We start from the raw sequence: 25,656 nt of genomic DNA, 5'->3' as shown, positions 1-25,656 counted from the left end.
TTTTTTGGGTGCTGGGGATGCCATTGTCATGTTCCAGCCACCCCGAAGGCAAGCCTGCAGCCCTTGGCACTGAGGATGACCTTGCAGAGTGCACACATCTGGTGGTCCCACAGAGCCACGAGAATCTGATCCAACTCCCACCCAGTCAAGAGAATGCAGTATAATGCCTAAATTAGCTGTATTCACAGACCAAACTCCCCAAACCTGAGACAAAGATGACACTTTCCCAGAACTAGCTATTTAAAACATCAAGTGAGTTTCTATCTTATGACTCTGTCTAGGTGCAACAACTTGAAAATCAAGAAATCTACTGAGGTGCCACATCTTTTTCACAAGAGTATGCAAATGTCTCCTGCAATTTTGGGGCAGACCATCTTTCTGAATTGGCCACTTCTGTTTCTCACCTACTCATTGAGCCAAAAAAAAAAGGATTTTCTGTATTTTGGAAAGGGAATAATAGAGGAAGCAGATGAAGGTTTTTCTATATGGAATGAGATAACCTGAAATGAAAGCAAATGTGCAAAATATCCAATTCTGAGATCTGTCTCCATGACAAGGAAGGAGCGCACAGCATTTCCCAACCGAAGCTGGCCAGCCTGGTTGGACCTGCTCAAGCACACAAATTATACTCTTCAGGCCATCTCCTTTTTTTGCCTTAACTTAGGAAACACTCCCATCCCCAAAAAGCTCTGTCCCCTTCTTGGCACCTGTCTCTTGCAAGCAGCTCTCACCCCCTGCAATCCACCTTCAAAAAAATTCCCTCTTCAGCCTGTTGGACACAATTCCTCTTGCTCTGAATCGCTTTGTGCAATTAAGACAAGGTGAGCCTGGCCTGAGTTTAGCCTTTTGGCTGGAGGTGAGAGGGTGCTGGGATGCTGTGTAGGCTGGAGATGGTGTTTTGGTGAGTTCAGGCTATTATGTGGCCATGTTGCATCGCCCTGGAAACAGTGAGAAAGCCCTGCTTTAGAGGCTGCTGGTGGCAATAGGACATCTGGAAACCACGTGGAAGCTGCAGATGGTGGAAATGTGGTACGTGGGAAGCATGTGAATTGCTCAGTAAGCCTCTAGGAACAGTGATGGAAACTCCTACATGGTAGAGATCTTCCCTGGGTGTCTCAGGAAGGATTTTATCATCATGCTGCAAGCTAGAGCTTATACTCATGCAAAAAATATCACCGTTATTTCTGGATAGGGAGATTGAGTCACCTTTCAATTTTAGGAATTCTGCTGGGCAGTTTGTGCAACAGAGAAGAAGGAATAGAATGGCAATCATAGGTCATGTAATACAATCCCCTGCAGCAGGTACAATTATACCACCAAACCCTGATGATAAAGCAATCTCACCTTGAATTTAGCTCTTTTACTGCTGGAAAATTGTGAAAGAAATGTGATTTTTGGAGTATTAGGAGTCATGTGAGCCAACATAATTTGAGGGTTTTGTTTTTTCCTGTCTTCACCCAGTCTTTAGACAGCCACGGAGAAAAAGACAAATGATGTAACTTATCATCATATTGATTTTTTTTTTCCCCAATTAGTATTTTCTGTTTAAGATGGCATATAAAGGTTAAAGTCCCCTGAATTAATCCAATACTGCAAGTCTACCATAAATTCTGGTTTTAGCATGAATTCTTCTGTGAACTCCATTTGTTCTCTGCTTTAGTCCTGGTATTTGTTTAAATTTCCTTTGTTTTTCCCTTTCAGTCATTGAACTAGTAGAATCTGGACTGAAGACCACTTCCATAGGAGTCTTATCCTCAAACTTGTAATAAGTATGCTTGAGAATCAGCTGTGATTCCCAGGTGAGGAGAGTGAGAAGACTCTGAGGATGATTGCCTGGTGAGGGGAAATGAGAAGAATCTGGTAAGTCTATATCACAGAGGTTGAAGGCCAGCAGCTTTTCTCTGCCATCCTTTTCTCTGACCAAAGGTGAGTAATTTTGGTAATAATTCAATTTTGTGTCACAAATAATAGAATAAATAAGATCAAAGACTTCTTTATGAGGAATAACTGAGGTTTTGGTGGTCAAAAGATTGGCACCTCTTGAAGATGCTGGAGTATGGAATTACTGCAACAAGTGTCTCTGCAAGCATAACCTTCTACCTCTTTGGCTTTAGCAAGAGCAGCTAAGCACGGCAGTCCTCTTCTCCTAAAAATGTGGTTTGTGGTTTTCCTTCAAAAGAGAGAGAAAAATCTCCTTGCATGATTTCTCATTAGGTGATGGGGGAAGGAACAGCTGAAGTGTTTTCTGCACAGGTCCATCTCTGTAATAATTAGAAGCAATTGAATATGACATTCATGATTTTCTCATAGATATCACTCTACCTTGATTTCCTTCCTGTAGCCTCTGCTGGAAAATGTGATATTTCAGATGTACTAATGGATATCCCCAATAGCCAGCTAGGAGAGGTTATTCAAGCTCTGTTGGCCACTTCCCAGAACACAGATTTTGCAGGAACTGCTGTCTCTTTGCTCAGTTGTGACAGTCAGCATTTTACACTGATGACTCAACAAGAGAATATCCCGTGCCTTTCTGGTCAGTGCCTGAATGAGGAAATAAAAGCCAGTTCCAGGGTTTGCAGTTTATCTCTTCAGAGGGCACAGGAGGAAATGATGAGGAGAGAGAGTAAATCTGTTGAGAGGAAAGATTTGTGCTCCAAATGAAGGAATACCCTCAGGAAGAGTATATGGGAAAGGACTGTTTTCCAGGAGTCTTCATTGGATGTTTTAAGAGAGCAGGATGGCTCATGCAGAGACAGCAAGTGTGCAATAACACTCAAGACTGCCTTCTGTCAGAGGCCCATGGAATTCTGGAGGGTCCTGTACCTGGTTTCTTACTGCTGATGACGTAGCAAACTGTCGGGTGTTTTGAGGAAGAACGGATCACATGATGGAGTGGAATAGATGAGAGGATGAAAATGAATATGCAAGCTAGTTTGTGTACTTTTCGATCAGCTGATTTAATGAGGAAAAAAGAAAGTAAGCTTCAAATCATGCAGGGAAACCGCTGCCTTTCAGACCCAAGTCTTATTTTCAGACATGTTATCCATTGGCAATAAAATGAATGTAGGTGTTAGCTACAGACATTGTTGGGATGAATGCACATCTGGCAAAGCAGTGTTCAAGCCCCATCCTGTGTGATCAATCATGTGGCTGACTTGATCTTCAGAAGTGGATTACATCAAGCTGCAACCACTTCTTCTGCTTCAGGGGGTAGCGGAGGGGTCTGGTTCATTTCCATAAGAAAGCTGATGATCACATACTGAGCTGGTGGTAGTTTTGCTATAGGATATTTGGGCATATCTTCTTCCACAACTGGTTAAGCATCCATTTTGCCTATCAAGAAAACGTCTTTGCAAAAGCTGGTTGGCTGAAGTGATGCCTAAGAATTTCTAGTTTTTACTCTTCATGTATGTGATGACACAAAAAAGCCAAGAGTCACTGCTTTCCTCTTGTAAGTGAAGGCAAAGTGCCATTTTTACATGTTTAAAGTAGCATATGCTAATGCACAGATGGACAATGGTGCTGACAGATAATTATCCACACCCGTCTGCACAAATCAAGGAAAAGCTAAGACATGCTACATCTTTCTCTTAGCCCTGCAGTGGAGGTTTTGAGATGCATGAATGCATTGAGCAATGATTGTAGGCCGATGGCTGAAACATTCTGAGAAACTAATTGGGTTTGTAAGGAAATCTCATGATATCGTGGCAACCTGGGCCCAGAGGTTAACACATCTAGTGATTTGGAAAGCATTGGGCAAGTAATTTCAGAGAGCATGAGCTGTGTTTAGCTATCCTAGACATCACATATATACCGGCGCTGTAGCTCATCCCTACTACAGTTCCACTTCCCTGGATTATGGATATCTGGAGCCCCTGATGATTTTAGCCTGGTGTTCTCCCACTCTTCTCAACAGGCAGGCACCTAAAGAATGATCCAGTGGAGATGTGGACCCTGTATACTAGGTTAATATAAGCCCAGACTTAATATAAGGTTAATATAAGGCACAGACTCTTTCCAGCCATGTTTTCCACGGCTTGCCCAGAAGCAGCCCTTAGCCACCTATCAATCTACTACAGAAAACTCTCATCATCTCCTTTGGGAATAGCCAAAAGTTTGGTTACTAAGAAATATCTTTGGATTACCTTGCTGATGCGATTCAGTTACTCTACTTGGAGATGGAAGTTGTGCAAAACCACTTTTACGTGTGAAATGAAATGCCCTTCCCAGACTGTAACTTGAAGGGAGACTGATGATGGGCATTGCTGTTAACAAGGCTGCCACAGGCACTGACAAAACTTTTTTGTTGTTTCTTAAGCCTAGTTTTATATGGCATGGCTAATAATATTAGAAGAGCTTCAAGTTGCCTGATTTGTTCATGGGCAAGGGACTGTCAAAGAAATTACTCCTCTACCGTAAGCTATGTACACATCTAAAACCTCCAGACTACCTCTATCTACCCACAAGCAATTCCAGTTCTGTTAGAGAGGAAGAAACTGCAAGTTCTTCCAATGCAACATTAGTCCTATAAGGATCTATCTCTGTTTTGGATGAAAATGTAGGGATTTTTTAGGGAAAACACATATAAATTGTCTGAAAATACATTAAGGCCAGGAACTAAATGGAGCATGTTCCTTCTCCTTGCTCAGCAGAGTTGTACAGTAAATCCTTTGGAAGACTCTGGTCCTTGGGTTACTCCTTGAGTTTGAAGCTGTTCTTGGATTAGAGTATCTTCCTAGGAAACTGATAGTGTTGTGGGAGTTAGTTTATCTGCAAGAGTGAATTTCATTCCTGAGGTTTTGTGACCACTTTGTCACAAAAATGTTGTGTCTAAAAATAAAAAAGGTATATGAACCATTTTACTCAGTTTACTTCCAGTGGGAAGCTGACCTGTGGCATTCAGCTTTTCCCTTAGTCAAGGGATAAACAAATTGAAGTTCTCAGAAAGAGCTATCTTTATTACATCTAAAATATAGCAATACATGGGCTTTAATTTAATCAGTAATTTCAATCTCTCCAAGCTACCATTATGGTTTTCTGTGAAAGCTTGTAAAAATAAAAATATCTTAGACAAAAATAACACTCCCTCATTCTAACACTGTGGAGTGTCTCAGTACATATTTGGCACATCCTCTGAGGCTCTATCAACAACAACCCAAAATAGGCTGATGTAAAAGGCGAATTATAAAAATAAGTGGTGTTTAGTGTCTGGTCCTGTATCCTCTGAGGCTTCTGACATGCACTAAGTATAATCTACAATGCTCACAGGATAAAATAGTGGGCATTAGAGGTTGGGCAGTGATAGCCAAGGTCAAAGTCAGTTCTGCAAAATAAATGCATTGTGTTCCTGTTCTGTTAAACTTTTTCATTTAACCTGATAGCAAAGAGCAGCTTCTTCATTCTTTTTCAGATGTACTCTACAGACTTCAAGTTTTTTCCGCTACACAATAGTAAAATATATACATATAGGATTTGTGATAGGAGAGCATTGTGCAGTCTCTTGGTGTGCATACACATAACATCATCAAAATAAATTAGGTCTATGTTATTCTCAGACATAAGTGACTTTGTTTAAAACCATCTTTCTTAAAATTCTCTCAAGACTACATTAATACTTACAGATATTCCTCTTCTGGGCAAACCACTGCAAAATGCACTTTTTCAGCCTGTTTGTTTTAAGTAAGACTTGCAGAATGGAAACACCTCCTAAAAACAAAAAGGCAACTGGAGGTCTGCAGGACTGAACCAGCAGCACTGATACAACTGCAGGTGAAGAACACCATCAACATAATCCTTTTTTTTTTTTTTTTTTCTCCAGAGGCACCAGATGGCAGCATTTTTCCCTCACTGAGTGTGATCTCATCCTCTCGGATTCACTCCTGGGATCATCAGGCTTTGAGGCTGCGTAAGCCACAATGACCTCAGCTGAACTGCACCTTCCCTGTCACCACCTGCTCCTTTTTCCTACTTTTATTGGACGTGCAGAGTCACATTCAGGTGGCCTGAACACAGTCCAGGCCCTTGAAGTTGTGGTTGCTTTTTGCCTGTGCAGGTCTGACAATCCATAAAGATTCTTTAGCATACAGGTATGTAAAAATTTAGACCCACAGAATACAGCTCTGACCTCTAAATTTTCCATATCCTCTAAATATTAAGTATAGTGAAGTTTATCTGATATTCTTTTTAACTACAGGCTCTTTCCCATATACACACATGCACAATGTAATACTTGTTTACAAGCAAGTTTGGAATGAGTCCTTTTCTATCAATGCTTTACTCCTTGAATAATATTTCACTGCACACAAGGTACGTATGACTAGTTATGTGCTACTAGATTTGTAACCTCTGTAGCAAGAACTCTGTTCTGCACAAATAGTCTAAGGCAGGGCAGGGATTTTGAGAACTACACTGCAAGCTCTGTTTGTTTTTTTTTACAGTTACGGATGTGGCCTAAAGCTTTGTGGGCTGGGAATTATGTTATCTCACCATCCTTTGTTCTGCTTCTTCCCCTCATCCTTATGTTCTTGCTTTCAATGCTGCTTTGTCAGTGGTTTTGTTCTAGACAAAAGAAAAATCCCAAAAAACCTCACACATTATGTCCAGCTGTAACAAACTACTCTTAAATTACCCACTTTTGAGCTTGGATTCTGCAGCACAGGGATGTAAATATTTATTTATTTGAACTATGTGACTAACACTGACACACAGCAGAAGAAAGGCTCTTTTTCCAAAGCAGGGCTGGATTGCTGGGCCCCAGAGGGTGAAGGAGGAGTAGCCCCGGCTGCTGCTCTCTTTTACTGTTACTCCATCAGGTTGCTGATGTTTCTGCTGTGGTGACTGTGTTAATGCTTTACAAATGCTATGAGCTCAGCAGTAGACTATTTGGGGATTGTATAATTTATTAACTTCTGACAAGCAGGCTATTATTTTTTTCTGAAGAACATGTGTGACAAGGGAATTTACTTTTTTTTAATTTTTGAAATTTCAGCCAAATTCAGCATGAGTGTCACAGGACAGGGGCACCAGACCCTTCACAGCCCCACCCTTCCTCTTATTTAATACCAAAAACTATCTGTAAACAAGCAAGAAGGAGGGAGGGAAGAGTACTTCTCAAAGGAAGTCATAAGAACCCTGTATGATGAAAACATCAGGCTGTGTAAATTTGGAAACCTGTCCTATTTTCTTCTGTAAAAAAAAAAAATGTAATTAAAAAAAGACTAGATTTCCCTCAATTTTATTTCACTTTCTTGTAGCAACTTATTTCCAGTTCTGGATTTGCCTATACTTTGGTATAAGCTAGTATATGCAAAGAGGACAGACGTAGCTTTACTATCCAAGATATGTCAAATAAATGCAATGGAAGTATATGAGCATCTCACCTGAAAGCTGAGTGGCATTGCACCACGGAAAGTCAATTGTGTTGGTTTCACCTTACCCTCTAATAAAAGAGGCAAAGAAATTTAAATATAACTCCACATTTTTAAATGATTGATGCAATCCCTTGTGCACAGTTGCTTTGCAAAGTGGAAGAAAGATTAACTGTAAATACTTCCTTTTGTCTATCTATAGCTCTGTAATTACTACCTTGCACCTTCTCTGAGAAAGACAAGCAGGTACCTGTGATGAGCTTTGTGAGAGGAGAGATGCTGAGAAGGTAAAAAGAGTGTCTGGTGTCACTCAGTATGGAACATTACAGCTTGCCATTATTTATTTTGGAACTGTGACAACTGACCAAAAGACGGGAACTATAAATAGGAATGCAATGAGCATTAGCTGTGCAAGAAGAAAAAAGCAGCGTAACTTGGCATGCAGCAAAACGTGTATCTGGTATACAGCTGTCCCTGCAACTCCCACTGCCATTCTGGGAGATTTTTCTGATTTCCCACTACCTATAATGAATTAGGACCAGCACCATCTCTGTTAGCTTTGATTCCTACTCAGTAGAGCTGTCTAAGATTAGGTGTTGCTAAACCTTTACCTAAGAAAGATGCAAGACTCCTCCTACACATAAATTACAGGGAGAAGATTGTTTGTTTTGTGAAGTGTAACTGCTACGTACCATTCACAGGCTTCATCTTGCACAGTAAGTGAAATAACTGTCGGAACAAGCTGATGGAACCAGTGCTTCCCTTTGCTGCATTTCAGAATGAAAACACCAAATGGGACCAAATTCTGCCTATTAGAGTTCATTGTGTTTTTGCTCCTAGACTGGCATGGCTGGAGAATCCACCTGTAAAAATTCAGTGCATGTTAGCTTTGAAGGGACTGAGATAGAGACCGTGGCAGTTTTGTAGCAGAAACATACTTTCCACTGGCTCCTGAGCTTAGCCTTCACTCCAGGGGCAAATTATTTCAGTCTGGTATGTGATAGCATGTAACTCAACACACATACTTTTCCTTCTGTGCATACACTGCTACATGATGAATACAAAATATGGTGAGTGCCCTCAGAATGGAATCCCCTGAAAGCAAATCTGTAGTTTCATGTTTTGACCATCCTCATTTTCTTCATTTTCCCTTCTTATTCTTGCAACATTTCTTATATGGTCTTAGACACAGATTTTTTTTTTTTTTTCCCAGGAGACAGTGACAGTTATAGGTGTTAGCAAGTGACGTGTGAATAGAAGGCTGCAAAGAATGGTTGGGAAGAAGTTGATAAAATGCTCTGTGTCCAAAAAGTAGGCAAAAGTAAGCGTTTCATTAGGAGGGGCAAAAGAGACACATGGAATAAAATTTTTCTCAAGAGACACAAAATACCAACTGTCTTAAGACCTTCTGCCACTGATTACATTACAGTTGCTGTGACGGGACAATGGCTGATATGCTGTACGTGATTTCTCTCTCAGTGCCTGTTTTTCACTGATTGTCCTGTGTGGAAAAAAATATCAGTATTGCAAAGGAACAGTCTGCCCCGTTCCAACCCAAACTATAGCCTGGGCTGTTCTGAGTTGGGCTAGATGTTGCTCCAGTCCATACAGTGAATTTAGGATGTCTGAGGATGCCTTTAACAAGTAAGGGCGGCACTGCATTGTGTAGGCAAAGATGTTGCAAACTTGTCCTTGCCTTTTTTTTTTTCTTTTTTTCAGTTGGAAGAAGCAGGCTTTCTTTGTTTGGAGTTACACTTTTGTCTTCAGTGAGTGCTCCTTAGGAGCTGAAGTAGAGCTAGCCTCACTCAAGACATCCATAAGCCTTAAGCAGAGAGTTTTTCCTACCTGAATGGGACCAGATAATTTCCACTGCCAGCTGAACAGCAGAACATCAGCCAGTAAAAACATTAAGTGGATTTACATGTTTCATGCTAACGGCCAGAGAAGGAAGAATGGATAAATGGTGTTTACTCCATTTGTCCTCAAGCACAACAGAGTACACAGCTTCCTTTAATAAACCCCTGTAGCACAGGCAAGAGGCAATGGTCCTGGTTCCTTGTGCTTGTGATAACTTGCCAATGAAACACAGAGGTCTCAGATTTGTGCATTGTTTATTGCAGCTTTTACCCCTGCAGCCAGATTCTCCAAACCGTTATTTCATTTTTTCAATGAAGACGTCAGAAGGGATTTTGTAAATAAAAAAATACCCCAAACAAAATTGCTAGAGAGTGAATGACTGCTAGCAGTTGATTTCATAGAGGAGGTAAGTTTATAAGTGTCTGAGAAAAGGCAGGAGGGTGTCTGGCCACACACGTGTGGACACAACTTTGCACTGCTCCTCAGCAGTGTCCGAGTGGATGAACCTTGCCTCGGGGTTGCAGTGAGTCCCTGGACCGTGTGCCCAGCATGTGGCTAAACTGATGTTTTGTCCTGCAGACCAAGAAGAGTCCTTCGGCTGTTGGGAATTTAACTGAACTTTTGGATTAAGTAGGAAAAGGATAACTACTTCTGTGTTTAAACATCTGGATCGTACAGATGAGACTGGTTGGCCAGCACAGGCATACAATCCTCTTTATGGTCGCGACTAGGGATATCCAGTGGACTTTCCCTAGATGTACACCTGACAAAGAGCGAAGGCAAAGCATCTCAACCCCAACTCGAGGGTAGTTTGTTTTCTGCGGCATCGACCTGCATTCCCTTCCTCATCCCACATCCAGGCTCCTGCCCGGCACGGCTTCTCCTCGCGGGTTAGCTGCTCGGGCCTGTGGCGGCGGGGCAGGGGGAAGAGGACATGGGCGGTCAGCGCTAGAGGAGCGGGATTTCTGTCAGAGAAGGGGGAGAAACCAAAACCACCCCTCTAAAAAGTAAGGTAATTGTAAATAACCCCAGAACTAAGAAGGGGGCCCGCGGCCTGCCACGACCAACCCGCTCTCCTCGGGCGGCCTCGCCGGGCCGCGGGAGCAACCGCAGCTAGCCGGGAGCAGTGGGAGGCGGAGAGGGAGGAGGAGGAGGAGGAGCGGAGGGAGGAGGCAGCGCTGGCAGCCGGGCGGGGAGGGGGCACTCGGCGCCGAGGAGGAGGAGGAGGACTAAGATGGCCACCAGCCGCCGCGGGGAGCGGCCCCGCTCCCTCCGCGGCCCCCTCGGCGCGGCCCGGCCTTGATGGGGCCGGGACGACCCCGGCGCCCGGACGGTGCAGCAGCGGCGGCGGCGGCGCCTCCCGCCGGAGCCCGCCCGGGGGGAGCCGCCCTCCCGGCCCGGCCCGCACCGCCCGGCCGCGGCCGCCGCGCCGCGTAACCCCCCGAGCCGAGCCGAGCCGAGCCGAACCGAGCCCTGCTCGCGGAGAGAGCGCAGCGGAGAGACCAGAGCGAGGAGGGACGAACCGCCCGCCGCCCCCTCCCCGGGCCGGCACAGCGGCACCGCCGGGACCCCGCCGCCCCCCGGTGAGTGCCCGCCGGCGCTGCCCGCCGCCCCCCGGGCCCCACCGCTTTGTTGCGCCGCCGGCGGGCCCGTGGAGACCCGTCGCCCCCTTGCCCCGCTCGGCCCGGCTGCAGGCCCCGCTCCCCGGGGATGCCGAGCGGCCGGGCCGGGCTGGAGGAGGGGGCGGCGGCGCAGGTGCCGGGGGCGGCCGATCATTGTCACTGAGCGGGCACCCCCCCTCCGGCTTCAGTGCAGGGGCTGTGCCGCCGCCGCGGCGAGGGGCGGCCCGAGCGAAGCCCGGGGGTCGCGGCTGAGCCCCGCGGGCGCTGGGCCGCTCCGGCCGCCTTTGTTGTGGCTGGGGCGGGCGGTTTTCCCGCGGGAGCCCCGGCGGGGTGCGGGAGGGGCCCGTCGGCCGCAGCCCTGGGGAGGCCTGCAGGGAGCTGGGGGGTCGCCCCGGGCCGCCGCTGGCATGGGGCGGCTCACAGCCGGGGGTTCGGGTCGGCTTTTCCCCCCGCCCCGCGTTTTATTTTTATTTTTCATGCGGTGACTGATTTTGGCGGCAGCCTCGAGCTGTCGACCCCGCGGTGCGGCAGGGACATTGAACTTATAGTACCCGACAGGTTTGTCCCCGGTGCTTCGCCGGGGACAGGGGGGTTGTGGCTCCCGGAGGGTTCGGAACATGGTGTTGTGGGAATTTGTGGGGGTTGCTGAGGTACCTGCTCCTTGTCTTCAGCGTGGTTTTCGCCCTGCAGTTCTGGGAAGTGATCCATGCAAATGGAGAGGTTTGTTTGCATAGACACCAGTCAGTAGCGCTGGGTGCTGAAACCCTGTGTGATGTTCACCTTGAAAGATTAGCACTATAATTTCTCGCTGTGCCTACGTGTGCCCGCATAGGGAAACACTTATGGAAGAAGTGCAGAGGACCAGATGTGTTTGTTTTGACCTGTGGTTTTGTGAATGATTTAACTGACATTTTTTTGCCAACTAGAGTAACTCATAAGATTTCAGTGCAGACCTGTGAGTCCTGGCCTTTTTTTAATGGTAGAATTTTGGTTTCTTGGTAATGTAGGTTTGTGACAAGGTCCATGTGTGTCCACATATTGGACTATGAAATTTTACTATGAAAAACAAGTGGTGGGTTTCCTGTTAAGAAAAGTAAATTTTACGTGTTGTAGCAAACAAAAATTATTTTGCACCACCAGAGCTTTGTTGCTCTCTGATGCCTGTGCATGCTTCTGTGCCCATCCTATGGCTGTACAGCTGTAGGATGTTCCTGAGCTCACAGACTCGTATGGATCCAGTCAGGCTCTGCAGAGAGCCAGCTTGATTGCATCCTTGGCACATTTTGGTGACAAGCTAGCAGTATCGTGAAGTAGGCTATGTGAACAAACTGTACAGTCTGCATGAACTGACATTTCTGCAGTATCTCACTCATCCTGTGCAATCTTGGTAGACTTACAACATTTGAAGATATGGACTTACCTGCTGTGGGAACTGGTCAGTGGCAGTAAGCCAGCCAAATCCCTTTCTTTGCTTTTAGGTTATAGGCAGGCATTGTGTCCTGGAAATGTCTGTCCATGTTAATGTGGCATTGTGCCTTTGCTTCTTGGCCCTGGTCAAGGAGTACTTGCAATCTAACTTTGGCTGCACGTTTGGGCTGTGAGTGGGTGTCTCCCACACTGTGGGGTGTGGGTCTGTTGAGCTCAATTGGAGCCAGCTCTGGAATACTCAACACTGTTGATAACAAGGTGTTTTGGGTAGAAGAATCCCTCAAATATCAGTGGTGGTAGATTAGAGGATGGTGAATGGTATTCTTCAGTTTGGTATATGTTTGCTAGGAACTGGACATGTTTGCTTTTCTAGTTTGTTGGCAATTTTAGGCTGCTAGACTTGGAATAAAAATGTAGAATGTTTTGGCTTTTGCAGTCATATTGCATCTCTTAGCCAGCTGATTATCTAATTGAAGCAAGTTAAGCACAGTGCTGCTGTGACTTAATATCTTCATCACCCTCTTAAAATGGTATTACAACATTTCTATATCAAGGTTTAAGTAAGGGTTGGTGTGTTCAGTCTGTTGTTTATTTCCAGTTCGGTGCATCAAAACCAGCTGCTTGGTAGTACTGATACCACACAGTACTATGGGAAAAGAACACTTATCTTTTTCCTCCAAAATGGTAACAGAAGGATGCTAAGTAAAAAAATAATCATAGTTTTTAATATTTTCAACCTTGGAATAACAAAGCTACATTATCTTGCTGTTTCTTGGTACAGCAGTGGTCTGAGAAGGTAAGCTGACAGCCACCTGTGTGGCTATGAAAACCTTGGTGTTTGGCTCCGGTTTAGTGGAGCTAAACTGCCAGAAGTGTGCAAGGTGAGCAGGTCTTCAGGATGTATTGATGTGTGTTGCTGTTAGAGGAATTCGGTGGCGTGTTTCACATCCACCAACGTTGCATTAACTAATTCATAGTTTTCTGTAAGTGTTCAGTGGGATTTTTAGCATTCAGGAAACTTCAGTGGTGCTTTATGTGCAGGGAATGGGGGTGAGTGTGGGCAGATGTTCTGCTTGCCCTTTGAAATGCTCAGGACTGTCATGAGATTGTTTGGAAACTTTGGTATTGGAACATAGTGTTTCACTTCCCAAATGTTGATATTAACTGTTTTGTGGCTGGGTTCTGGGCATTCACTTGAGTTTCTGAAGATACACTAAGCTGAAAAATGCAAAGAGAAACCAGTGGTTCCCTCTTGGGTGGTTAAATTGCCAAAGGACAAATCTGTTCATGTTAATTAGCAATTTTTTTCATGTTTGTAATTGATTTTAAGTCCCTCTTGCAAAATAGTGGAAATACTGTTTCAGCAATGGCCTTTGACTTGCAGGACTTCCTGCCATGAGGAAGTCTTGTGTTATTTGTCCAAAATAAACAGATTTTGGAAAGTGCAGATATGCTGTGAGAAACTGTACATCTCAGTCACAATTTACCCCCTATTGCTTGCTTGCATTTCTGATAATTAGTACCATGGAAGTCTATTCTTATGATATGTTACTAGAATGTAACTTGCATTTTGTAATGGGAAATAGAACTTTCTGTTGGTCCACAGTACAATTTCTGGATATGTGTGTAGGTGGAAAACAAATTATTTCTTCATGGCTTTAATACAGAATAACTTCGCTGGTTTCCTTCTTGATTCTTTTTTAATGCTGGTGGTGTTGCTGATTGCAATAGTACACTATCTACAATGCCCACGTTTTGACAAATACTTAACGGTATTAGTTTCTTTGAGGAATTTTCAATGCTGATTGTTTTAGAAAGTACTTTTTTTGTTACTTATCTGTCCTAAGGGACCGACACCTTGAGTCTTTAAGCCTTCATGCACCCTTCAGTGTTGAAGGACTGAGGTGCGCTGATGTAAGATTGTCACATCTCCTAGAACAGTTCTCTTTAACTTTGTAATTTCGTTTACAGTTTTTATTTCTTTATAACGGGAGCTATGCAAAAGTGAAACTGTTTATCTTTTATTGGAGACTTTGTATCCTGCTGCTGGGCCGTTCATACCTTGTCCAGGCTGGGTAGGAGTAAACAAGACATAATTATAAGGTCCCTCTGCACTTTCGTTTTTCCTTGCTGTCCCACAGACAGTATAGAAAGTGTTGCCATATCCTTTTGTTGGGTACAAAATTCTGCTGGCAGGATGTAACATTTTAACTGAAGTCATTGGTGGGGATTTGAGAGCAGCTTCTTGGCTCAGGTGAGAGCACTGCAAGCTTTGCAGGACTGAGTATGCGTTAGTGGTGATCCAGCCTTGAGAGCATCTGTTTGGCAAGCAACCCGTGTTTTGTGATGCAGTAGTGCAGGCTTTGGCTTTTTGGTCACATCCCCTGTTCTTCTGAGATACTATAGCTAAGTATGTACAGCACTTTCCTGGTGTAAAGAGAGGCTTGGTGGCTGCTGTGAGGACTGGATAGCAACATCTTGTTGAAGAGGCCATGGCATGGTCTCGGGTGCTGGTGTCACTGTTGGGGAAGCTTTCTTATGCCTGCTAGAAACTCTTGGCTGGTATCGAGGCTTTCAAAACAAGTGCAAAGTGTAGCTTTCTCCAGTCCAAAGAAGGAAGAATAGGTCTTGTTCCTTTTCTATTTGCTTTGCTCTAAGTATGCAGGAGGTATTTTTTTTCTTTCCTTTAAGACTTTTGTGAGTGAAAATGACCTACATCTTTTGTTTTTTCCCATGAACAGCTCTGGGGCAAAATTTTTTGATTTTTGTTCTGTGTGGAAATGTGCAATTGACATGATTTTGGACAATTGTACTGCTGTTTTTAAAATTTTGAATGACAGCAGGGAATATTTTTGGCTTTTTTTTGCTGGTGTAATTTTTTTCATTTTTTTCTCCCTACCTGTTGAGCAAAGCTATGATAGTGGAATTAAAACGGTCTGTATTGAGATTTGGGTGGAAAAAAAGTTTGATGTTTCTTTGGAATTACTTTTTTCTATTGACAGCTACATGCCATCTTTTGTGATCTTTCTCATTTGAGGGAAAAGGGTTTTGACTGCTTTGCTGTTTTTGGTGTTTCATCACTACCCTGTGATGGATTTCTGCCTGTCTTAAACATGTGACTTGTAATGCTTCTCACACAGCGCAGAATAGGAACAGATCTGCAGAACTTGCACATGTGAAAAAATACCTTCTGAAATTTCAAATGCAGTAGAACAGTGTTGTGCTAGGAAAGAGGGAATTGTGTGGGGGCAATAAACAATAAGGGATGTTGAATGGTACAAAGGCAGATAGCCTTGCATTTCTGGACAAATATTAAGAAATGTCAGTGAAAGATAACATGGAGGCATCTGAGTTATAACAATCACGTATACATTAATAGAATCTTTAGTTCTTACACCTTTGCAAATATTATTTCTCTATCCTGTATATTTGTTATGACAAGGAAAAAGCTTTGATCGGGTTGGCTAACTTAGTGTACAGACAATGATAAATTTGAAAATACATGGAAGAACTGGATTTTCCATGTGGCTTATTTCATTCCTTTCTCTCTTGCTCTATAGATTTTTTTTGTTGCACTGGAAGCATGTAAGAGATAAATTCCTGCTTTTTCAGGCTGGGTGGGTATTCATCAGTTACGTGGGTAACTTAAGCTTCTTTTTCTAATTCTAAGACATCTACCTTTGAGAAGGCAGACCTTTTCAGCTATAAAATTCGACCCTCTGTTGAAGCATCCATTTTCTTTATAATGGCCATGACAGTTTTGGTTTTGAATGTGCATTTGAGGAATTGTAGTGAAGGATTTCAGAGTTAAGGGGGAGTAACCAAAACTGATCCTTATCTTAAACCAGCTACATCAAATAAGCAAATGGAAAAAAAACCTCTAAACCTTCAGAGCTGACAATTTGGGAGTGCTAAGATAGACACATGGCTAGAAAGAGAAGATACTCCTACATGTTCTTAGGTGTTTTGGGTTTTTTTGGGGTCTTTCAATTTTGGAACGTGATGACTTCAGTGAGAATGTGCATCAGTAGCTCTTGAGAAAAATGTACATCTGGCTTTCTATTTCACAGGTTTTGTCAGAGTTATCACCATGCATTGGGTATGAGAGAGTAGCTCTACCTAGTGCTACTTTTCTCAGTATCATTCTGCCAGGTGGAATGTGGGTGCAAGTGAGCTGTGTTTTATGTTCTTATATTACCAAATAATTTATTATTTTTGAATGATGACATGATAAAAATCTTAATGTTGTCCAAAGCAGGATAGTTTGATTTGTGTGAAATAATAGATGATGGGATGTTACTTCAGAAAGTGGAATGTATTTGAGCACCATGGTTATAAACAGTGTTTCTTCTTAGCCTTGGTTCTTGCTGAGAACCAAAATCTGAGTTCACAGATGAGCTGTGACAGGAAGAGGGAATTTGTACAGCCAAACTTCCTAAAGTTTGTGTTTGATTACTTGGCACTGTAAGCATATCCTTTTATTTGCTGTAATTTGAGATAAGGGGAATAGAAGGAGAAATTGCAAGGCTAGGCAAATGCTTAGGGTATCTAGAAGGTATATTGTTTAAAGGATACAGAGCCATAAAATATCCAGAAATATCAACTTGGGTTGGTAATAAAACTTTCTAAAGACTATTCAAGTACTTGGATGATGGACAGTCCTGAAAAAGACTGTTCAGAATGCCTTAGGTAAAGATCCCCAAGAAGGTTAATCAGTTGTAAGTGCACTTGGCATAATCAGCCTCAGCTTTTGTCTGAGGTTCATTAGACTGGTGGGGAGTATTGGCCTGTGGGTTGTTCATAGTAGGGGAGCTCTTCTAGGGGAAGCTGTTTTTTGTGATATGGAGGCATCAGTGACAGTACCAGTTCACGTGATTCCTGCAGCCAAAGTGTGCAGAGCAGGAGGCAAGTGATGCGTGGAAGTGGGCTCAGAAATTATATTTATGTTTGGGGGAAAAAAACCCAAAAAACAAACAAAAAACACCCTCAAAAAGCCCCAACAAAAAACTCTAAAACAACAAAAAGCAGTTAAGCAGTTAAAAATTAAGCAGTTGCCTGAAGACAACCACAGGAGTGAAGGGAACCAAGAGCTGGGAATTCACCACCATCATGGCATTCAGAGTGGCATTGATGGTCTCAGGATTTGGTTCTGCATTTGTATGCTTGCTAAGGCTTATTTACTTCTAATGGGGTTTTATGGAGGTCCTTGGGTCTTCAAGTGAGAGCCATGGATGAGATCGAGGGCTTGGTTTGTATTTGCATGAGTGCACAGAGTACAGAATGTATCACATGGCAGAATGACAGACAAAACAGGGAAAGAGTGCATTTCTTAATGTAAAACTTGAGCCTTTTGATGTTCTCAGAGTTGAAATGCCGTGGTGTAGGCCCTCAGTTGTGAGATTGACTTGAATTACGGCTTTTAAAGCATTGAAAGCACAAACCAAATTGATTTCTTTTTTGATTTTGAGCCTTGAACATGCAGCTGTCAATTTTTCCCCCCAACTGTGAGGGTTACATCATCTTTGGAATCTTCACATGGCAAAATGCTCTGAGCTGAGGTGCCACAGGTATGATGAGATTGAGAAAGCTATGATCAGAGCTGATAGTGTTCTCATCACTGTTTTGCTGTCTGATAAAGTGACTTAAGAGGAGTGAAATTTATTTGATTTGTGGGTTTCTTTACACTTGCAAAAGAAAGGATGCCTCGCCAAAGAGACAGAAGTAAACATTCTTTCTAAGCAGTCATGTGGAGTAGGCATAGAAGTGGCTTTGGTATTGCATCACAAGTTAAATACTAATACTTGAGTCAGCAGTTGAGCAGTGAGCCACAGTACAAATGTAAAAAACGCAGTCTCTGTGGATATGATCTAAGAGAATGCTAATTCGCTTGTTAATTAGGTTTGCAAAAGTTTCTTTTTAACAGTTCTGAGCAGTGAGCCTAAGTTAGTGACGAATACTTAATTTAGGTTTTGAGTGGGTCATGAAGTAACCAGGGAGTATCTTTTCAAGCTTTTCATTATTAGAGTGTGTAAAGGCACTGTAGCAACATGTCTTACTTTGACTGTAGCAATTTCTGGACACAGAAATATTTTGCTTTCATTTCTTTCCCGCAACGTAGCCATGTTCCCAGCATTGCTGGATCAGGACAGGGGAGACCACTGCTTCCTTGCTGTCTGTTGAAAGCCCTTGCAGTTGGACTAGTGATGTTTTTGTACAGACAGGACTCTGGATGTGCTGTATAAGTAGCAGGATTTTTTTTTTTCCTAATTACTTGTAGAGTGTCAGGGTTTATGCCCAGCCAGCAACCAAGCCCCATGTTGCCGCTCGCTCACTCCCCCACTACCAGGAATGGAGAGAGAATCGGAAGGGTAAAAACTGGAAAACATGTAGGCTGAGATAAAGACAGTTTAACAGAGAAAGCTAAAGCCACACATACAAGCAAAGTGAAACAAGGAATGAATTGACTGCTTCCCATGGGCAAGCAGGTGCTCAGCCTTCTCTAGGAGAGCAGGGCCCCCTCATGTGTAATGGTTTCTTGGGAAGACAAACATCATTCCAAATGTCCCTCCTTTCCTTCTTCTTCCCCCTGCTTTATATCCTGAGCGTGATGTCACATGGTCTGGAATGTCCCTTTGGTCAGCTGGTGTCACCTGTCCTGGCTCTGTCTCCTCCCACTGTCCCAGGCACCCCCAACTTCCTTGCTGACGTGGCTGGTACAAAAAGCAGAAAAGGCCTTGGCTCTTTGTAAGCCCTGCTCAGCAATAACAAAAACATCTCTGTGTTATCAGCCCTGAATTCAGCATAAATCCAAAACACACCCCCATACCAGCCACTCTGAATAAAATTAACTGTACTCCAGCCAAAATCAGTGCATGTGGTATCCTGGTGTGAGCTGGGATAGCCTACTGACCTGAAAGTTATAACCTGTTTTCATTTCACTAAAGCACATATGTATACATTATGTGCTTCAAATACTGATGATGATATGAATGTTTAGGTTTTTGTTTGTGTTTGGTTGTTTTCTTTTTCCTTTTTAATAAAAGGAAGCAGAGGAGGTGTTTGTATTGCAAATAATGTACTTGGAAAAATCTTTCTTGTCTAGGTATATGTCTTTCCATTGTGATCTTTTTTTATAGAGGGAGGTCAGTATAGTTGATGTTTTTCTGAAGTAGCTCGGATTGAGTAGAGAATATATCGAGGGGAGGATTTAGGTTCCTCTGGCATAGACAGAATAAATTTAAAAGACAAAAACTCTGCTCCTCTTTCCTGTCTATCCTCTTTTCCATCATCCTTTACAGGATGAAGTTGAACTCGCTGACTGTGTAAGGATGAACATTTCAAATGAAAACATAATAGCACAAGGTATGAGACTAAGCTTCTTTAAATAGTTTAAGAAAAGAAAAGGATGCCCTCATTAGTAGATGTTCATTTTGTGTGGAATTCAGCTTAGAATTGTCTTGTTGCAGTAAGCCGAGGGTTGTGGCGGTAAGGTGGACATCCCTAGACCTGCATGTTGTCTGCCTTTGTAGTACTCCTCACGATGAGTAGGACAGTGGAGCACCTCAAGCACTGCAGGGTCATAGTAAATTGAAATACATTTTCTTGACTCAGGTTCAACAGACTGACTGCTGCTGTCCTTGAATACTCATCTTTATTATGTGATGTGAGGAAGGACTCATCTTAAATTTTAAGTTCACCTGGGACAGTTTGAACACACCAGAGTAATTTTGATTGGAAGGGACATCTGTAATCATCAGGTTAGCAGGAATGAAGCAGGACATTTGCAGAGGTAATTTAATTGGGAGTGTGGTGTTTAGAGGCCTGACTTTCTACAAAAAAAGGTAAGGGTATAGGACAAGCTTTTTGTATGTTTTAAGCAGCAAATGAAAACATGGGAATCTTTCATGTCCACTGTGAAGCCCAATGGTAAATAGGCAGAGAGTATTTTTTTTCTCTTCTTTTATATAGCACTGAAAATAATAAGTTAATTTTTAATGTGATAGGCTATGAAAGTACAAGGTATCTTACTGTAACTGTTTTTTTCCAATATTGGGTTTACAACTGGTCTGTTGTACTCAGACTTGTGTGTTTGCTCTTGGAGTGGTGGGCAGCAGTGATGTGCCAGCAACTGTGAGGTCCCGGCAGTGGCTGAGGTAAACCTTGTTGGAAAGTTATCACAGCATGGCCAAGGCTCCTACCTCTGCCCAGGAGAAAAAAAAGCTGCTTTTGTGAATTTAAACAAATTAATTATAAACAATAAGTGCCCTGTGACCCTTTTGCTTGGCTTAAGGTGGATGTTCAAGGGAATGAGCCTGCACTTCATCATGGGGAGAAGGAGAGGAGCTTGATCAGAAGCAGCCTGACTTGACTGAAAGTTTACCATTAACTTGGAACATGGAAAGAATGTTGGTCAGAAGTCATACTTTCTTGTTAAAACATTAAATAATGTTGGACAAATAGTCTCTGAACACCCCATGTTTTCAAAAGAATTGCATTGTCTGGGATTAGTGGATGGTCTTGATATTTAAAGTAGAAAAGTAGGTGCACGGTGTTGAATTTTGTTATTAATGTATGAAGACTCTCCTTGAGCAGTTTTCTGTATAACTGTTTCAGGAAGATGGGTTTGTCTACATGAATGGAAAATGGAGGCCTGATGAAGACTTCTATTTTTTCTATGTTATTTTCTCATTAGATCAAATATTGCTTTTGTTTTTTAGTCTGGACAAGAGGTATTTGTAGACGCCTTGAATTTTGTGGATTTTTTTCACCTTCTTTTTAATTACTGCTTATATGGCGATGTGCAATTTGCCAGTTAACAAGCTAAAATCTACCAATTAAAAAGTAAAACCAGCAAAATAGATCCCTTTCCCTCTTTCCCCAGTTTCTTCATTAACCATTACCAATCATAAGTGCAAGAAGAAAAAACTTGACGTGACGTGAAAAAAAAACGAGACGTGAGGATTTTGTTTTGACCATTTTAGTGTTTGGGTTAAAAATAAGTTTTCTGTTGCCCTCCGGGTCTCTCCTCAGGTACTGTTAGAATAATGCTTAGGCTGAGCTGTGTGGAGTGTATGTGCTTATAGATATTGCATTAATAGCGTTCCTTATTCCTCTGTTATAGAAAGCAAGTGGCGTTCTCACCCTCCCGTTCTTTTTTTCATTGCTATGCTTAAGTATTTTGATGTTTGTTTATACTGTTTGTAATGAGTACTCTTGAGATGGGGCTCCTCTAAGACCTAAAAGAGAGTGTTGAATAGGTCTAGGAGGAGGATGGCAAAACTTCACCATGAACTGAACGCTTGTACTAAAAATGTGGGCTTGTATTACTGCCTCAAAATTTATACTTTTTAATAGGTTGCTCTTACTTTCGACTGTTTATTTTGAAACGTCATGTTGATTCATCTGGAAGAATAGCCGGCCCAGTCTAAATTAATTTTGATTTCAATAAAAAGGCATGGAAAATGAGGAGGAGAAAAGGACTGAGAACATGGGTGTTCCAGTGCAATGTCTGAAAAACATGTGTACTGGAGCAGTATAATTACAGTGCTTGACATCTTTTCACTCTGTGTGGTGTCCTTTCTGAGTTAAAAACAACTGCCTTTTGAAGAATCTGGTGCTTCAGTGGTGATGATCAACTTTGAATGACTGTAATGTTTTTTGCAGTAAGAAATGATTATCCACATAAGCAGTGCTGCTTTGGTTGCAATGTCTTTTTATTTGAACGGAGGTGTCTCTTTTAAAAAGATTTCCTGCGTAATCGCTGTGAGTTAAGGGGGAAGCTTACATGGTTAGTAATCTGTTTTCCTGGCCAGTTACCACTCCTAAGAGGTTTTATTTTCATAAAATAAAAAGTGAGTTTGCTCACCTTCCAGTATGTGTTGTAATGCCATTATCTGCTTGGTCCAAGAGCCCTGCGCTGTGTAAATACGATCTGCATGCAGAGAAGATGACCCAGGCTCTTTTTAACTTTATCTTGACCTTCAATAATAAATTTAGCTTTCAGTAATAAATAAAATATATTTAAATGTTCGGTCGTCATTATTTGTATTCTGGTTGCTCTCTTGAGCTATAAGAATGCTGACCTTTAGATGTCTCAGAGTAGTCTGTTGGCATTCTGGTTTATGGAGTAATATTTCTTGCATGCTTTGAAACCCTCGCTTCCTTCCCCAATTCAGGGATGCCTCCTGCTGCATCCAAGGGTCATGTAACTCATGTTGCCGTGGGCTTGCTGGTTGTTCTTTCGGGATTTGTGTTCTCTGTGTTCAGATCCCTTCTTCCCACTCTGGTTTCTAGCATGTAGCCATGCATTTTGAGGTACTGAAATGGATGTCATTGGAAGGTGCCCTGTCTGCCAAGAGATCCAAATAATTGTATCCAAATAATTGGTTAGTAATTGCCACCTACTCCCCCAGTGTGCTCATCCTGGTGTATGAATTACTGGCTTTTACTCGCTTCTGTTTCTTGTATTAGCTGGTGTACCTTTGATGTGATTAAAGGGAGGTTGCTGAGCTGAAGGTATCAGTTTAATGATGCTGAGCAGCACGTGCCAGCTCTGGTAGTGAATGAGTATATTCATGTGAAGATACCATGTTTATCTCAAAATGATCAATTTAATAATGTGGGTGAGATAGCAAATGTAAATGTCTTTGAGAAAGTGAACTAATACAGCTTATCTAAATAACATTATTGTAGTCACAATTCAGTCTCAAAATGGTTGAAATTTTATTACTCAACCCAGTAGGTGAGACCTTGGAGGTAATTGGGTTTTTGTGTCTGTTTGGTTTGAGGCATTTTGGTGAGTGTTTTTTGTGGTGCTGTGTTTTGATTTGTTGCTTTTTGTGTGTGTTTTTTTGTTTTAATTCCCACCACCACCCCTAGTTTAAGCACGTCAGATGATTTCAGAATATGAGGTCCTCCCAGTACTAAAGCAGTTTGTTTCTTTTTTGGCTTCCAGCTTGCTGGTCGTGTTGTCAACAGGACAGGGAGATGGAGGTGGAGACTAAACAGTGCCATTTGTGCCACAGTAGTTCTTGGAAGACAGTTTATCTTCTGAACTATCTTAATAGATCTGCAGGCCTAAGAAAATTGTGTTGCAGTCATCATGCAAGATTTTTTCTCACCATCTTTCAGTTTAAGAAATAGCACTAGTCAGTCTCACTTGGATGTAGGCAGAGCTTTGTCTCTGCTCTTTCATTGGATGAGAAAGTTTGGTAAATTTAATAGGGAGTATTTCTTTTGTACCTCTGACACAGTTTACTCTTCAGTCACCCTGAGTTTTTATTTCTCCTCTTTGTTGCCTTCCTTCTTCATGTTGCTGGTTAGTGACACCTTGTTACCAGACCCTGTTGGGCACCTCCTGCTGGATGGTGGAGTTTTCCCTGTGGGCTGATAGAGGAGGAGGTGCTCTCTGAATGTAACTTTTCGTTATCAACGTGGCTATAGGTTTTTCAGCCACTTCCAAGCGGAATGCTGGCAAGTCTGGACAGGCAGGCAGAAGGAATGTGTCAGCTTGCCACAAGTAAGGGAATGCACAGTAGTGACCCATCTCTGTTTCGCAGTTAGTGTTTCTCTTGCACTGTTTGTTCTTGTAAGTCTAGCATGTAAGTGCTACTGTTGCTCCTGGGAGCGCTTTAAATGAAACAAGTGCATTATTTCTCTTTCCTAGCTTGGTGGTTTTTGGTTTGTTTTCTTTTTTAATATTTTGCTCTTGCAAAAAACGCTGCTTATGAAAGCAAGCAAATGAGAGGTGTGTGTATGTGTGCTGGTTTGTCAGAGCATTCATTTATCCATTCTGCTGGTCTGAGTGATTTTTTGGAGTCTTTTTTTGTGTGGCGTAATCTCAATTGTATGTCCTTCCTGATGTGCCCTTGAAAGAAACTTATACTTTATGGACTTTCTACAGGTCTGTTGCTGATCTAGTGTGTTGGGCTTCTGTTTTAAAACAAATGCTTTGGGTTCATGCCAAAATATTGCCTGGAAAAAGATTACTACAGAGAATTCCTCCAGTGTCCTCCTGGAAATGCATCAGAGCAGGGGAGAAACCACAGGCAGCAGCATGGGGCTGATGCACTCAGACCCATCTTAGAACTTGCTCCTCCTCCCTTTCTTTTTATTTTTTTTTTTAAATATGGAGATCTTATTAATTATCATTAAAAATCAAAGTGAAAATATACTGAAGACTAAACAGATTCCCTCCCTCCCTTAATTGCTTCTACTAATTTCAGTTCATCTAAATCTAGGATATCATTGATGTTCTAAATAATATTGCTTTTTTTAGACAAAACATTTGCTGTTATTTTTATTTCAGCAAATACATGCACAGGTAATTTGGGATCAGCATAATTGTTTCTGATTAATAGAATCTGGAATGGTTCCCTTTTGTCCAGAGGATTGGTGACCAGAGAGTTAACTTCAGTTTTGTACAAGATACGTAAATCGTAAATCCTAATTTTGGTTTTTTGTGTTAATTTCTTGTTGACTGGGATGAAGTAAGGATGAAAGTTTTGTGGTTTTTTCTTTTGCTGGGCAGGAGAATAGTTGTTGAGACTTGACAGGTTTAGGAAATGGTATGTTTTTGTTTGGTTTTTTTTTTTTTTAGGCCAAAACACAGTAAGCTTTGGCATTTCCTAGATTATGCTACTGATAAAACAGGCAAAAGCCTTTTAATGATTTAAAGGGAAAAACAAATGACAATTATTTTCGTTTTTTTATGCTATCGTTGCCTTCATTTTTTGACATCTTCCCATACTAAGCTTTAGGGTTATAAAGCAGGAATAATCAGATTTGAACATCTGCATTTGAGCTTCTCATGGTTTAAGTAAATAGGTTTTCAGGACTTGTGTGTCCACAGAATTGTAGTCTGTCTTCCATTGTGCTTCTCCTTCATGTCTTCTTGATGCATCTCCTTTTTTCCTCCTGCTTCCAGAACTTGCCTGCTCAATTTTGTCATTTTTTTCCTGAGTCTCTGATAATTACCTTTTGGCTTTTTTTTCCTCTTTCTTTCTAGTTTGCCGTTTTCTCTCTTCCCCCTTTGAAGAAAGAGATAGATTTAATTTAATGGGGAAGATTTTTCAGGACCCAGAATGAGTCTCAATTATATTTGTGAAGCCCGAAGACAAATTACCTGGATGTAAAAAGCCTGGTGTCTTAGGAGGGTTTTTGCAGTGAGTCTGAATTAGTTGTCTGTCCATTCTTCATTGGAAAAGAGGTCATTATAGACTTGAAGTATATGATAGTGGATAGCGGGTGATTGAGTTAAAAGAAACTGCTCATCAACTGAGCTGCAGAGAGCGCGGAATTCACCTCTCACAAGTGTGCAGACCCAGGTGTCCAAAATCAAGATAATGTGTGGAATGCCCTTACAGCCTTGGGAGGAAATAATT

At 42.2% G+C, this 25,656-nt stretch overlaps 1 protein-coding gene and 1 long non-coding RNA gene across 11 annotated transcripts in view; both read left to right on the top strand.

Moving 5' to 3' along the window:
• Window positions 1-1,218: 1,218 nt before the first annotated feature.
• On the top strand, window positions 1,219-7,464 carry LOC146438023 (uncharacterized). Its single transcript, XR_014851644.1, has 3 exons — window positions 1,219-1,302; window positions 1,702-1,926; window positions 5,819-7,464. It is a non-coding gene; the product is annotated as an uncharacterized LOC146438023 (long non-coding RNA).
• A 2,748-nt stretch (window positions 7,465-10,212) lies between these two features.
• WDFY3 (WD repeat and FYVE domain containing 3) overlaps window positions 10,213-25,656 on the top strand; it is a 152,190-nt gene continuing 136,746 nt past the window's right edge. For 7 of the 10 annotated variants that reach the window (XM_085058240.1, XM_085058245.1, XM_085058243.1 and 4 more), the window contains exon 1: window positions 10,421-10,807. The gene's annotated coding sequence lies outside the window, so the exon portion shown is untranslated. Of the gene's footprint in view, window positions 10,232-10,420; window positions 10,808-25,656 lie in introns of those variants that run through there. The other 3 variants (XM_085058239.1, XM_085058247.1, XM_085058248.1) reach the window with 3 other exon arrangements.

The sequence above is a fragment of the Lichenostomus cassidix genome, chromosome 4 (genome assembly GCF_008360975.1).
Source record: "Lichenostomus cassidix isolate B80296 chromosome 4, HeHo_3.0, whole genome shotgun sequence".
In the NCBI taxonomy this organism is placed as follows: Eukaryota; Metazoa; Chordata; class Aves; order Passeriformes; family Meliphagidae; genus Lichenostomus; species Lichenostomus cassidix.
Note: the sequence above shows the minus strand (reverse complement) of the source record. Positions and strands in the feature narration are given on the sequence as shown.